At 44.8% G+C, this 16,276-nt stretch overlaps 1 protein-coding gene across 6 annotated transcripts in view; it reads left to right on the top strand.

Annotated features, from left to right (window-relative positions):
- The first annotated feature begins 478 nt into the window (after positions 1-478).
- SLC4A5 (solute carrier family 4 member 5) overlaps positions 479-16,276 on the top strand; it is a 129,658-nt gene continuing 113,860 nt past the window's right edge. For 5 of the 6 annotated variants that reach the window (XM_030827707.1, XM_012502680.2, XM_030827706.1 and 2 more), the window contains exons 1-4: positions 479-1,003; positions 4,567-4,615; positions 9,233-9,383; positions 15,692-15,758. The gene's annotated coding sequence lies outside the window, so the exon portion shown is untranslated. The remainder of the gene's footprint in view (positions 1,004-4,566; positions 4,616-9,232; positions 9,384-15,691; positions 15,759-16,276) is intronic. The other variant, XM_030827705.1, reaches the window with a different exon arrangement.

Below are 16,276 nucleotides of genomic sequence, written 5' to 3'. Positions count from 1 at the left end.
GTTAATAGCAGAGGTAGAAAAAACAAGAGGTGGATGGTTCCAACTGCAAGGTCCACCCTAAAGGAATTGGAGTCAGGGCCCAGGAGCCACAGGCCACTGCACTGGGGTGAGTAGAGTGGATTTTACATAAATAAAGTTACAGAGTGGTTGTAGGTTCTGGTTTGGAGATGTGAGTGAACCAACTGAATAGAATAGGCAGATTCCCCAGCCCACCGAGAGTCAGATGAGAATTTTATTGCTTTTTGCTAAAGGCCTGTACAAGGCTTAGAGCAAAGATAAGGAGTAACCTGATTGTTGAAACTAATCTATAACTATTCTAACATAGCAAAGGACAAGTAATGGAATGACGAGGTTGTCCTGTAGTAGTGTTGCGATTTTGTTCTGCTCTGTCCCCCTACTCCAGTTTCGTCTGTGAGGGGAGTGTGTAGTGTGTGCACATCTGTGGAATGTCAGACTTCTAAAGTCAGGGGCTGAGACCTATATCTAGTTAGACCTCTGTGCATGTTCTTGAGCCATGGACGTCACAGTGGTTGATAGTACTTCACACTTCTTCCAATTCAATAACGGTTACTTATGGTGTCTCCTCTGAGTCTCCTAGGAGTCCAGAAAACATGAGACTTGTATAAGAATCCACACTTCAACTAAGTTTTCTGGCCCAAAGAAGGCATCATTACCAAGGATCTGTTTCTTGAGGTCTTTAGGGAGTGAGAGGGAAGAACACATGAGGAACCAGAGCTAGTCCCCATCTCTCTCCCTAGAAGTGACAGACTGCATAGTTCTTATGTATCAGGAGTCCTGGAGATCAGCTGGCTTTCCTTAAAAAAGGGTCATCCAGCTGTGATGAAATCCTGACTTAGAAACCCAGTGCCCTTAGCTTTGTGGGCTTCTGTCCCTGAGAAATGGTGTTTTACCCTCCTTCCAAGCAGGCATCCCAGGATTTGGAATTCAGCTGTGAGCTCATGAGCTGATGGATGTTTCCAGGAGTACCCTGAAGACCACCCAGGTATGCTGTCCCCACCGCCTTTATTTTGGATGGACCAGTCTAAGGAGAGTCATCTTTTCCCACTCCATTGGTGGCACTTAGTGAGTGGCTTGTTGCTTGACTGAATGCCTGCCCACACCCCTCCAGTCAAGTTTATCTCCCAGGAGGGAGTAACTAAACAGCAATGGAGACACTCATACATCTCCACTGCACTAGAAATAGGGATGGTGGCCATGCCAACAAAGGAGATAACTTCAGCACAAAGGATGTCACAAGAAACAGATAGTAGAATGTGTTCTCCAATGTTATCATTTCCCAAACCAGAATCAACTGGTCTTGGGTTTCCTTCCCTCATCCTTCATCTGTAGAAGACTTTGTTTCTTGAGCTACTTCAGATCTACTTCCCTATCTTAAGAGGTGGGCTATGTGCTTCTTCTGCTAATTTATTATCTCAGAAGTACATAATTTGGACAATTTTATATAGTTTTGAGGACAGGAGCCCTGTAAGAGTCTCTTACTCAAAAATGGATTCAGCTTGGTTTGAGGTTTAATAGGTCATTGCAATGCTCTCTTCTGGTATCATAGGACATAAGCTGGGTTGGGCTGAGTCCCCCTTTTGTGTCTTAGCCTTCCTCTCCTTACTCCAGAGTAAGAGCAGCCCTGATGGAAAAACAAAATTACCATCCATGCCTACTTCATTTCTGCCCCTCTTACTCTAAGTCTTGGCAATCCGCAACATCTTTTTATATTGGACTTCCTAGATCACAGGCTCTTTTTTTAGGAAGAGTCAATTCAAGCCACCCAGGACTTATGATTCCTTGCTCTGTGTCGGGCACGGTGTGAGCACAGTAATGGCATGGGCTGCCTGATGTGGGGCAGTCCCTCTTGGTCAGCAATTCACTCAGCAGTCATCTAAGTGCCCCCTGTGTAAATTTGAGGCACTTTGCCAGGCTGTGGGAACAGTGTGGGGTTAAACAGCACATGGTCCTTGCCCTCAGAAAGCTTAAAATCCAAAGTCAGATATAAGGTTATTTAACAGATGCATGTTAATTTAACAATTAAAGCTAATGTGCACTGTTCCATTGAACAAACATGACTTAGGTGGTAAAATCAGAAAGCAGCTTGACTTTGTCTCTTACTGCTCTTTTACATTTACTCCTCTTTTTTTTTTTTTTTTTTTTTTTTTGAGATGGAGTCTCGCTCTGTCGCCAGGCTGGAGTGCAGTGGCACAATAATTGGCTCGCTGCAACCTCCACCTCCTGGGTTCAAGCGATTCTCCTGCCTCAGCCTCCTGTGTAGCTGTGGTTATAGGCACCCACCACCATGCCCAACTAATTTTTGTATTTTTAGTAGAGATGGGGTTTCACCATGTTGACCAGGCTGGTCTCGAACTCCTGACCTCAGGTGATCCACCCACCTTGGCCTCCCAAAGTGTTGAGATTATAGGCGTGAGCCACCGCATCCAGCCTCTTTTACATTTATTCGGTGGGACTAGCTCTTGCTTTGCCCCTGAATGAAATTTAGGCAAGTCACAAGATTGTTCCAGCCACCCTTGGTCTCAGTCTCATTTTAATAATTATAATTTCCAGTCCTACCTAATGATACCACTTCAATCTTGACTTGGAGTGGAGCCTCTTCTGGTGCTGCTAAAGAACAGAGGCCTGTGGTGGATAGTGGTCTGGATGGGGAGTCCCTGGTTTCCACTCTTCCTCGCTTATTTAGCTAACCAGGGTCCTCAACCCCTTCAGGGTTGTTGCCTGGAAGAGAAGAGGTGAGAAGAATATGAAAACTATACATTTGTGATCTCCAGCTCACCAGTGGAACATGGTGATTCTTTTACAGGTTCCTGCTATAACTCCTCTGTTACTCCCCTCAAAGGCCAGCTTTTTCCACCCCTGTAGGAAATCCCTTTCCTACACCCACCCCATTTATCTCATCCTCATGGCCCCATGGGAATTTCTCTGCTTCTGCCCCCACCCATCATCTCTTTCCCACCCATTTCTCCTCCATCTTGGATGAAGCTACCCTTTTCCCCTGGTCCTGGTTCAGCCTTTCATCGCTGCTCAGAAACATGAACCCCCAAAAAGCCAGCCAGCAAAGCAGAGCAGGCCTGCCTAGCATAGAAAATGCCAGAATTTGGAGAACAAAAGCCCTTTTTTGGATAGGACTGTTCTTTGTTGTTGCTCATACAACACAGCTCTTTGTTGATTAATCTACATTTAACATAGCTCCAATCAAAGTGATAAAGGAATATTTTTATTAAAATGATTTCCTTTTATGGCAAAATAAGCATAAGATTGACCATTTTAACTATTTTTGAATGTACAATTCAGTGGCATTAGTTATATTCACATTGTTCTGTAATACAACCATCACCACCATCCATTTCCAGAACTTTTTCATCATTCCCAACTGAAACTTTGTACCCATTAAACACTAACTCCCCATTTCTCACTGCTCCAGGCCCTGGTAGCCATTAATCTACTTTCTGTATCTATAAATCTGACAGTTCTAGGTACCTCTGTAAGTGGACTCATACGGTATTTGTCCTTTTGTGTCTGGCTTATTTCACTTAGCGTGATGTCCTTAAGTTCATTCATGTTGTAGCATGTGTCCAAATTTCATTCCTTTTTAAGGCTGAATCACGATTGTATGTATTTACCACATTTTATTTATCCATCTGTTGATGAATATTTAGGTTGTTTCTACCTTTTAGCTATTGTGAAGAATGCTGATATGCACATTGGGATATAACTATCTGTTTGAATCCTGGTTTTCAATTTTCTTGGGTATATACCCAGAAGTGGAATTTATTTAATTGTTCTTGAATAGGGAATACCTGTGTATGGTGGACAATATAAAAGGTACAAGAAGTCATAGAGTTCCCTAAGCCCCGACCTCCAAGTTCCCCTCCCAAGAAGCATCACTGTAACCAGTTTCTGTGACCTCTTCCCTGGAGAGACCATACTGTACCCATAGGCACCCTCTACACAGGCATGATTACAGCCATAAGCACTCTTCTACACTTTCCCTTTTTCCTACTTAACAATATTTCTTTTTAGAAAGTTTAAAAATCTATTTTTTCCTTCAACTTTTATTTTAAGTTCAGGCGTACATATGCCAGATGTGCAGGTTTGTTACATAGGTAAATGTATGCCATGGTGGTTTGCTGCACAGATCATCCCATCACTTAGATATTAAGCCCAGCAAATATTAGCTGTTCTTCCTGATGCTCTCCCTCCCTTAACAATCTTTCTAAAAAAATCATTCCATAGCACCAGTTACAGAATATCCTCATTCTATTTAAAAGGTTCATGGTTTTCCAAAGTGGAGACAAAACTTGGTTTTCTTTCTTTCTTTTTTAAAATCAGTCCTTTATTCATGGACATTCAGGTTGTTTCCAATGTTTTGCCACCGTGAACAATGCTCTGATGATAACAGCCAGCATTTCCTGAATGCTTACCATGTGCCAGGCCCTTGTTAAAATCCTTCCCATGTATCATATTTAATTCTTACTACAACTGTGACATAAGCACAGGGAGGTGAGTAACTGTCCCAAACCACATCTCTGTTTTTGTCCACAGGTGGGAGTGTAAGATAACCTTCCAGATAAAGAGTTGCTGCTACCAAAAGGTATGTCCATTTTATTTATTTATTTTTATTTATTTTTTGAGATGGAGTCTTGCTCTGTCACCTAGGCTGGAGTGCAGTGGCACGATCTGGGCTCACCACAACCTCTGCCTACTGGGTTCAAGCAGTTCTCATGGCTTTGCTTCCCAAGTAGCTGGGACTACAGCCACCACACCTGGCTAACTTTTGTATTTTTTTAGTAGACACGGGGTTTCACCATGTTGGCCAGACTGGTCTTGAACTCCTGGCCTCAAGTGATCCACCCGCCTCAGCCTCCCAAAGTGCTGGGATTACAGGCGTGAGCCACTGCACCTGGCCAGGTATGTCCATTTTAAAGTTATATAAATACAGCCAAACCAGCCCCATTGAGGCTGTGCTTATCTGCATCTCACTGGCAAGTAGATGTATGAGGGCCCATTGCCCTCCTCTCTCACTGTTGAAAAATTTCTTGATATCTGCCAATCTTAAAGGTGAAAAATGGCATTTCATTGTGGCTCTGATTTGCATTTTAATTTTGCTTGTAGATTTTTAAAATAACACAGTTACAAGATTCAAAATTTGAAAAGAGTACAAAAGTAGAGACAAACCCCCATCCATGTGTCTCCCCAGTGCCCAATTCCTGTCCCCAAACGCAATCAGGCCTTCATTTGCCTCCATTTCTCCCTCCTGTGCCTATGGTCAAAACCTGGGCCATACCATTATCCTTAGCTGCTCCATCTCTGAAATATTAAATTCAAGCATTCCACTCTGATCTCGCCACTGTCCTATTAACTACCAAGCACCTGACCCTCTCTTGACGCCCCACCTGCCCTTTACCTTACCTTCCTTTCCCATCCAGCTGAGGTTCTCTGCCCTCCAGAGGCTCCATGTCAGGCCCCACTGGCCTCCAGCCACACCTGCCTGGAAAGCCTTACTTTCTGTTTCACAATACCTAGTTCAGAGTCAGCCCATCCATGGGATCACTCTCATTTAAAGATCTTAAGCAGAGTAACCACATAATTTACTGCTCAAACTGGGACCCTTTTGAGAATGAAAGGAGCACAACTAATTATGAAGCCAAGACAATAGGGGCAGATGGTTACTGTCCAAGGCAGATCGGGATGCAAATTCAAGCTCAATCTTAAGGAACAATTACATTTAATTTCAGAGCAGAGATCAATAATATGTGCTGCGCCCCACGAATGATTTAAGTTGCTGTCTTTGTCTGCTGCCCAAGCTTCTCTTCTAAATGGATTTTTTAAACAGTGCATTTCCCCAACACTATTTTCTTAAAAATTTATCCTTTAGAATACCAGTTTCAGCCCATAAACTCAAGTGTATAAAAAAATTACTTTGTTTATAAAATTCTCCTTAATCTATACTTGAGCCCCACTCTTTAAAAAGGGGCTGACCCTTAATCCCAGTCAGTTCTGAGTTTCTTTGCAGTTTCCATTTTGGGTTTGGGATGGGGTGGAGTGCAGGGTTCTAGACTCTCAGTGACCTACAAAGGGTCCTGCTCTTGATGTCATCTATCCTTGTCCTACTGGTCCTGGGTCATTGGTGCCTGCAGGTTATTGTGGAGGTCAAAGTCTCTCTCCACCTCTTCAAGCAGCCTCAGGGAGCTTGCCTGGGGTCCTCTTGGCCTAGATACACCCAGCAGCTGTTCTGTTCTCTGCTCTCAGATCCACAGATTGTGAGGAATGCTGCTTTCTCTGTGGGGCTCAGTCCAGGGAGCAGGGATTGGGACCTCAGCCTCCAGGACCTAGCAAAGTCAATGTTTCTCAACTTCCCTCCAGCCCTTGTCCTTGCCCTGGGGAATTATTCTTGGATATGAGGGGCAGGGAACACCTTGATCTTTCTCCTGACCATTTTCTCCCACACTTTGGTCTAGGTCTAGGCCAGAAGTCTTTTCTATTCCCCTAAGGAAAGAGGCTCCTTACCTCTTCTTTCTGTTTTCACACACCTTCCCTGCAGCAATGAGCATAGAATGGCCTGGCTATTTGAGGCAGGGAAGGGAGAGAGGTAAAGGGAATATCAGGCTGGAGAAGGCATTGGCTAATATTTCAGAACATGATCTTGCAAGGCATATAAAAATATCTTATACAAGATGTGCTTCCTGTTTTAACTATTATGATTTTATAATTTTTCAGATCTTGTAGGCAAGACTCCCTACTCCCATCCCCCAGGCCAGGGCAGCGAGTTATCAGCTGTGTGAATTTGGGCAAATTATGTTATCCTCTCTAAGCTTTAGTTTCTTCGTCTGTTAATGAGGATAATAGTAGTTCATATCAGTGCTTCTACTTGCGAAGCACTGTTCTCAATGTTTCATGTATGTTACCTCATTTAATACTCATCATAAACCTATGGGATAGCTGCTATCATTCCCATTTTACAGATGAGGAAACCACTTCTCACAGTTGTAAGTAACTTGCCCAAAGTCATGTGATCTCCTGCTCTTCATCACTTCCCCAACCTGTCTTTCATACATATTAATAATGACCTCAGCCAGGCATGGTGGCTTACTCCTGTAATCCCAGCACTTTGGGAGGCTGAGGTGGGAGGACTGCTTGAGCTCAGGAGTTCGAGACCAGCCTGGGCAACATATTGAGACCTCATTTCTACAAAAAATTAAAAAGTAGCCTGGTATGGTGTGGCACCTGCCTATAGTCCCAGATATTTGGGAGGCTGAGGTGGGAAAATCGCTTGAGCCTGGGAGGTCAAGGCTATAGTGAGCTGTGATAGTGCCACTGCACTCTAGCTTGGGTGACAGAGTGAGATCCTGTCTCCACAATAAAGAAAGAAAGAAGAAAGAAAGAAAGAAAGAAAGAAAGAAAGAAAGAAAGAAAGAAAGAAAGAAAGAAAGAAAGAAACCTCTTGAGGTTGCTGTGAGGATTAATTGAGGTAAAGTATGTAAAGCTGTCATCCTCGAGCCTAGCACATAGTAAAAACTCAATACATTCTAAGCTCGTACTTTAGCCATGATTTTTTGGTCATTTTCATTCAAAATGCCCTTGGAATTGTATTTAAAATATATATAAATGTCTGAACTTAAGCATATTTGCCCTATTCAGTTTTCCCATCCAGAAATATGATGTCATATTATATGTTTCTTAGCAAAGTTTTGCCATGTGTCCTCATATAAAACATGCATTTCTAGGCAAGTTTATTTCTAGATGTTTTAGGATTTTTGTTTCTATTGAAAATGAAATCTTTTCCTCCATTGTATCTTTTGATCAGACAGTGCTGGTGTCTCCAGGTTCTTACTAGTTAATCAGCTCCCAGATGTCTCTAGAGGGATGTCTTTCCATAGCCCTCTTATTTTAGGTTGACATGAAGATCATTTGGCCCAGCCAGTGACATATGCTCTGACAGAGAGGCACAGGGGCACAGGGTGAGAAGTAGCTTTCCAGGGTAGCTCAGGTTGGCTGAGGTGATCAGAGATCTGTCCCTTGGCTAAGGAAGTACAGCCTGGGGAGAGGGGAAGGAAGGGGCCAGCCCTTGCTTGGCTGCATGCTGGTTCTGGGTCCATTTGGGGATCTGTCTGAAGAACGAGTTCCTAGGTACCCATATTTCCTCTGTGGCCTCAATGATTCCCAATTGTGTTTGCCAAATGATGGCTCCAGTGGCAGCTCTGCCAAGGCCCAAGATGCCTCTGTGGGCTCTGGCTCGCTTAAGTAGAGGGACTGTCATCCAGCAATGTCTCATTCTTCTCCGTGGAGGATACGTAATCTGTGGCGTACCTGTTATCAGCTCCCTGCCTGACTCCGCTGCAGACCTCCAGAGGGCAGCAGAGAACAGGCAAGAGAGGAGAACAGGACTTTGTTCCTGGAGAAGCAAAAAAGACGCTCCGCTCCTGCAAGCTGCTAGGAATACTGCTCATCCCCCTCCCCGCCTCCTCAGGATACACATGTGAGCTTCTTCCTGAGGGTGTAATAATTATAATAATATTATTAGTTAATAGTAACTATTCCCTGTGGGCCAGACATTGACCTAAGGTTTCACATTGATTCAGATAACCATTGAGGAAGATATGATTATTATTCGCATTTTTTTTTCAGTTGAAGAAATTGCAGTGAAAAAAAAGAGAAGTTGTCCAAGATGCCACAGTTATTTGAGTCAGGATTTGGACCCAATCATTTATGAGCCAGGCTCTATTCTAGGTATCAGAGATACATCAGTGAATAAGACAAACTTTCTGCCATATTAGAGGAACAGACAAAAAGTGAACAAATGAATAAACACATACTGTGGTTTTGGATAGAAATGCCATTTAGACAAATAAAGTAGAGTTAATGACCAGAGAGGGGCATTTTAGATGGGCCGGTCAGGGAAGGTTTCCTTGGGTAGATGGCATTTGACTAAATAGTTGAATACACGAGGCAGCAAGTCAGGCTGAAGATTGGGGAAACAGTAAGCGCAAAGGTCCTGAGGTGGGAATGAGCCTGGGGTGTTAGAGGAACAGCAAGACTTGCGTCGTGGCTGTTGTAGAGTGAGCTGAGTCCATAGGCCACAGCAGCGATTGGGAAGTAGATAGGGATGGTGAAGAAAGAGAACTCCTCCACAGCATCACCTGGGCTTGGCCTCTTACAATGTCTCAGCTTCTCTTTAACATATCTCTCACCCTTTTTCACCTTCCTGCAGAGTGCTGACACCATCACAGTATGTTCCCTTCTCAACCCTGGACACGGTTCAAAAGCAGCTAAACTAGACAAGAATCTGGGGCAGCCAATATTGTACCACCTGCCAAAGCTTGGCACAAACAATCTGGAAGCCAAAAATTGCACATATTGTGGTGAGTACTGCCCAGCCTGTGGGGAACTTCTTGTGGGTAAAGGTTCTAGATAAGCCTGCCAGGGCCCCCAAATGAATCCTTAGTCCCATTAACAAGGGCCTAAGTCCCACAGGCCTCTCCAGGGTAGGAAGCTGCTATTTTCTTCACAGAATTTTGCCCCAATGCCATGGTCCTAGGTCAGACCTACCTAAATCCTTCCAGATGTCAAACCCAGGTGGGATTCAGATGGCATTTAGCCAGGAGATGGAAGGGAATCCATCCCAGTGAGCAGCCATCACTGTCCGCCAGGTATCTGAAGAAAATGGAGGCACAGAAGTCAAACAGTCACCCCTCAGCATCTGCAAGGGTTTGGTGCCGGGACCACCCGCAGATACCATAATCTGAAGATGCTGAAGTCCTTCACATAAAATGTGACCTATGCAATCCTCTGTTTATCTTAAATCATCTCTAGATTACTTCTAATACCTAATACAATGTAAATGCTATGTAAATAGTTTTTTATACTGTATTTTGGGAGTATTTGTATTATTTTTTATTGTTGTGTTGTTATTTATTTTTATTTTTTCAAAATTTTTGATCTGCTGTTGGTTGACTCCTTGGATTAGGAACCTGTGGATATAGAGGGCCAACTGTACTAAGAATCTTTAGCTTGCTCTCCTGGCAGATCCCTGGTGAGTGAGGTGGGCCTATGTTGAGTGCTCCTTTTGCCTGAGTGAGAGCCTAGAACCGGAGACTGAATGCCCTAATCCAGGATTTCTTGACCATGGCACCATTGATAGTTGGGGTCAGATAATTTTTTTTGTTATGGGGGCCATCTTTGTAGGCTGTTAGCAGCATTTCTGGCCACTACCCACTAGAGGCCAGAAGTACCCTCCCTCCAGTAGTGACCTTCCCTCCAGTGTAACCAAAATAGATCCAGACATTGCCAGATGTGCCCAGGGGAAGACACCTGTGGCTGAGGACCACTGGGGCCAATTCTTTCACTTTCCCCAAGACCAGTGCATGAGCCTCAGCTGTTACCACTCTGGTGGTGAGGAAGAGTTGACAGTATCCCTCAAGCATTTACTCCAGTGCCACAGCTGAGTGGCTGGCTTGGCATGTCCTTGGCTATAACATGGAAGGAGGCCAGAGGACAGGGAGCAGAGAGAAAAGGGGTAGCCATATCTTCTCTCAACATTTTTTGGCTCACAAAACTAAACCACAGGGAAGGGCAGGGATGAAGTTGGCCATACACATCACAGGACTAGGTCTTTCTCTCCCTCCTCATCTCTCTCTCTATTTCATGCACATACATGCGCACACACACACGCACACGCACACACAAATGGACACCCCTCTGCCATTCTGTGTATTGGCTTTGTTCTCTCCCACTGAAGACAGGCTTTCTCCGGAGACAAAAGAGTACTTAGTGCAGGAGGAAAAAGTTAACGAATGGACTGATTTTGCCCAAGAGATTGGCAGGGCAGGACTAAGAGGTTATGAGTATCAATAAGAGAAGAGAGGAAAGGATTCATCATGATGTCCAGACCAGAAGGGGATGTAAATGAAGCCATGAGGAGCTGGTATATGGGGTGAAGAGGAAGATGCCTGAAGATCAGAGGTCTTCATCCAGTTGAAAAGCAGGAAAGAAGGGAGTCAGAACTTGGGAAGTTATCCATTAAGAGTCCCAACATCTGACCCAGAACTGTCAATATATGTTTATTTTGCTTCAGTGATAATTTCACTTAGACACATAGAATCATAGGGCAGTAGAGTTTGAAAGAAACTTAAGAGATCCTTGAGTCCAACCCAGTCTATGTGGACTCTTTTATTAATTCTTCAGTGCTGGACTTTGAGAATGAGACTTGTTCACAACCCCTCTGTGCTTGGAATCAAATGAGAAATAAGATATAGAAGTCCAGCAGCTGGAACTTAAATTTATGACGGCTAAAGCTGATTGGAGAATGTAGTTTTGAATGTACAATTGGGCTTCTAATTCTTTCCCTCAGAATGAAACTTATCTACCCAGAACTGGATGACTCCCCTATCCCACAAGGCAAGAACCTGCCCTTCCTAGGGCAGGTTGAAAAGAAGAGGAGAGGAGGGAAGCACAGGCCTTCTCTGGGGAGGCTGTTCCCAGAAGGAGGAAACCCAGAAGAACCTGAGTCATGACATATGCCAATTTTATGTGCTCCAGTTCTCCAAGCACACGAACCACTCATCCTCTGCTAGATAGCATGAGTTAGGAGGTAGAGCAGTAAGTGGAGAGTACTTTTCTCAAGGCTGTAGCACGGACAGAAGTTCCCACTTTATAAGGTGAGGCAAACATGCTTGGAGGGAGAGAGGTAGATTTCCCCCTAACAAATGCCATTTAACAGAGCAAACTCTGCTCCAAGAACACTGAGGCCCAGAGAGGTGAAGTGATTTCCCGAAGGTACCATGGCCCTGAAAGAATAAGGTTCTCCAGACTCCTAATGGTGAAGTTTCACCATTTCACATGTATTATCAAAGGAGGACAGGTTCTTCCACGTTTATCAGCATAATAGCAACAAGAATCTTCTATTCCATCATGCACAAGGACTTCTAACTCCTTCCTTCATCACTATCACTGCCTACACATCCTCCATCTACACCTTGCCACCTCTATCTACACATCACACCCTCATCCACATCTCACCACTACCATCTACACCTCACTACCCTCACCTATACCTTACCACCTACACCTAAACCACACACCTCCATCTAGACCTCACCACCTCCATCTAGACATAACCACCTCCATCTAGACCTCACCACCACCATCTAGACCTCACCACTCTCACCTATACCTCACCACCTACACCTATACCTCACCACCTACACCTAAACCACACACCTCCATCTAGACCTCACCGCCTCCATCTAGACCTCACTGCCTCCATCTAGACCTCACCACCTCCATCTAGACCTCACCACCACCATCTACACCTCACCACCCTCACCTATATCTCACCACCTACACCTAAACCACACACCTCCATCTAGACCTCACCACCTCCATCTAGACCTCACCTCTTCTATCTACACCTCACCACCACCATCTACACGTCACCGTCACCATCTACACCTCACCACCCTCACCTATACCTCACCACCTACACCTAAACCACACACCTCCATCTAGACCTCACCACCTCCATCTAGACATCACCACCTCCATCTAGACCTCATAACCACCATCTACACCTCACCACCCTCACCTATACCTCACCACCTACACCTACATCATACACCTCCATCTAGACCTCACCACCTCCATCTAGACATCAGCACTTCCATATAGACCTCACTGCCACCACCATCTAGACCTCACCACCCTCACCTATACCTCACCACCTACACCTAAACCACATACCTCCATCTAGACCTCACCACCCCCATCTAGACCTCATCACCCTCACCTATACCTCACCACCTACACCTACACCATACACCTCCATCTCGACCTCATCATCACCATCTAGACCTCACCATGACCAACTACACCTTACCACCCTCACCTATATCTCAGCACCTACACCTACACCACACTGCTCCATCTAGACCTCATCACCTCCATCTAGACATCACCATCACCATCTACACCTCACCACCCTCACCTATACCTCATCACCTACACCTATACCACACACGTCCATCTAGACCTCGCTACCTCCATCTAGATATCACCACCTCCATCTATACCTCAGACCACCATCTACACCTCACCACTACCATCTACACCTCACCACCCTCACCTATATCTCACCACCTACACCTACACCACACACCTCCATCTATACCTCACCATCACCATCTACACCTCACCACCCTTGTCCACACCTCACTACCCCCATGTATACCTCATACCTCCATCTGTACCTCACACCACCATATACTACCTCACCATCTCCATCTCCACCTCACACCTCTGTCTACAACTTACCACTTCCATCTACATCTCATCACTTCCATGTACACCTCACCACCTCCATTCACATATCACATTTCCATCTACACTTCACACCCCATCTATACCTCACACCTCCATCTACATTTGATCACTTCCATATACACCTCACCATCTCCATCTATACCTTACACCACCATCTATACCTCAGAACCTGCATCTACACCCCACACCACCATATACACCTTACTACCTCTCTCTACATACACCTCATCATCTCTGTCTACACCTCACACCTCTATTTACACCTCACACCAGCTCCATCTACACCTCACCATGTTTTTTTTGTTTGTTTGTTTTTTTGAGATGGAGTCTCACCCTGTCGCCCAGGCTGGAGTGCAGTGGTACGATCTCGGCTCACTGCAACCTCCGCCTCCTGGGTTCAAGCAATTCCCCTGCCTCAGCCTCCCGAGTAGCTGAGATTATAGGCATGTGCCACCACACTGGCTAATTTTTTTTTTTTTTTACACCTCACCATCTCTATCTACACCTTACACCACCATCTATACCTCAACACTTCCATCTACACCTCACACTTCCATCTACACCTCACCATCTATCTATCTGTCTACATCTCCTCACCTCCATCTACAACTTACCATCTTTTTTTTTTTTTTTTTTTTTTTTTGAGATGGAGTTTCGCTCTTATTGCCCAGGATGGAGTGCAATGGCACGATCTCGGCGCACTGCAACCTCCGCCTCCCAGGTTCAAGTGATTCTCCTGTCTCAGCCTCCTGAGTAGCTGGGATTACAGGCATGTACTACCACATCCGGCTAATTTTGTATTTTTAGTAGAGATGGGGTTTCTCCATGTTGGTCAGGCTGGTCTCGAACTCCTGACCTCAGGTGATCTGCCCGCCTCAGCCTCCCAAAGTGCTGGGATTACAGGCGTGAGCCACCACACCTGGCCAATTTACCATCTTTATCTACATCTCATTACCTCCATCTACACCTCACACCTCTATGTATACCCCACATCTCCATTTATACCTCATCACCTGCATCTGTACTTCACAACTTCACCTACACTTTACACCTTCATCTACATTGCCACCATTTTACTGCTACTTCTACAACCAACACCTCTGCCTCTATCATTTTCTCCATCATTCCTACCACCTCTCCTTTTGTCAGCAGAGAGCCAGCAGCCATCCTTTTGGCTGGAGAGACAGGTGTGAACTAGGAGCCTACCTGCATGGCTGTAGTCTAGAGAGGTCTTCAAGTTTTTTGAGGTTAAAAAAATATATATATCTCTAGCTTTTGGTGTCACCTGATCTCTCCAAAAAGATCACCTTGGAGCATTTTACAAGGATTGAGTTAGAGATGCCTAAAAAGGCCGGGCGCGGTGGCTCACGCTTGTAATCCCAGCACTTTGGGAGGCCGAGGCGGGCGGATCACGAGGTCAGGAGATCGAGACCACGGTGAAACCCCATCTCTACTAAAAATACAAAAAAATTAGCCGGGCGTGGTGGCGGGCGCCTGTAGTCCCAGCTACTTGGAGAGGCTGAGGCAGGAGAATGGCGTGAACCCGGGAGGCGGAGCTCGCAGTGAGCCGAGATTGCGCCACTGCACTCCAGCCTGGGCGACAGAGCGAGACTCTGTCTCAAAAAAAAAAAAAAAAAAAAAGAGATGCCTAAAAATAAGTACACATTTATATAAACTCATTGACCACAAGCACAGACTGCCACTATTTCCAAGCCATGCCCTAATCTGACAGCTGAACATTTAGGTACTTGCAATGTGATAAGATCCTTTATTGACATCTCAGCAGTCCTCAAAGCTCTAACAACTTAAAAGTTGGAGACATTAAAGTGAGCTGTAATTTTGAGCCAACCGGGGTCATCCCAGTACGTAACAACAGGCCCACGTATCTGTAGGTTCCTGGAAATGCCACTGCCCCTCTCTGGGCCCCAATTTTTCGTTGTATAAAATGGGCAACCTTGAGATAGGGATGGATTCTCCAAGTTCTCTTCCAGCTCTAACATCCCTCCAAGACAGAATCCAAAAAGAATCTGGGTTAAAAACTATGCAGGGAGATAAAATAGCATTTCAGAATCAAGGCTGGAATTTACCACTACCATAAAAAGGTCACCAAGTTAAAATTCAAGAAGAAATTTAGAGCAAAGGCATCTGCCTATGATCATGGCCAGCTCTACTCAGACCCTGCTATACCCTGGTCTGTCAGTCAACCAGGCATCCATCCCTGACCCTGCAGGAGCGTCCCTCCCCCCACCTTGGTCACATGGCTGGCCGCCACTGAGCCTCAGAAGTCAATCTCCAATGCCCCAAATACTGTTCAGCCTGGAAACCACAGAGAGCCCTTCTTGCCACCCAACAGGAACAGGGGAAGTGGTTCTGGCCTCCCTGGGATTTGGATCCTGGTTTCCAGAGCTAAGAACACGAAGGTAAGTTTGCAGCTGGAAGCTTCAGAGAAAGTAGACAGAGCTATGCAGATAAGGGAAAATGTGCTTCATGGCATGAACACAGAGTATTTAAAAGTAAGCGTCACACACACTGAAGAGGAGAATACTAGAAAGGCTGGGCAAATCTTCCAAATGAGTATAGAATATTTGATTTTCCTTTAAAAATTATACTGTTTTTATCACCCTGGCCTTGAGGTTTTTGGGTGCAAAACCACTCCAAATTAACAGAAATGACAGGAAATTTGTTCTGTCTGACACCGTGGTAAGTTAGTTCTATCTTGTTCTCATCTAATAGAACTGAATCTTTCTCTTCTAGGCATGTAAATTTCTGTTGTCTTTGTCAAATGTGTTAGACTGGCTGAAATATTTATGAAGTAGCAAAAACCCTGAGACTTACCTCTTTCCCAGAAAACCATTGGAAAATAAATTATATCTGCTAATGTAACATCTCAGGATAGAAACAGAATAATGGCTAGTCTCCTTTCATTACACATTTTTGT

The sequence above is a fragment of the Nomascus leucogenys genome, chromosome 14, assembly GCF_006542625.1.
Source record: "Nomascus leucogenys isolate Asia chromosome 14, Asia_NLE_v1, whole genome shotgun sequence".
Classification (NCBI taxonomy): domain Eukaryota; kingdom Metazoa; phylum Chordata; class Mammalia; order Primates; family Hylobatidae; genus Nomascus; species Nomascus leucogenys.
Note: the sequence above shows the minus strand (reverse complement) of the source record. Positions and strands in the feature narration are given on the sequence as shown.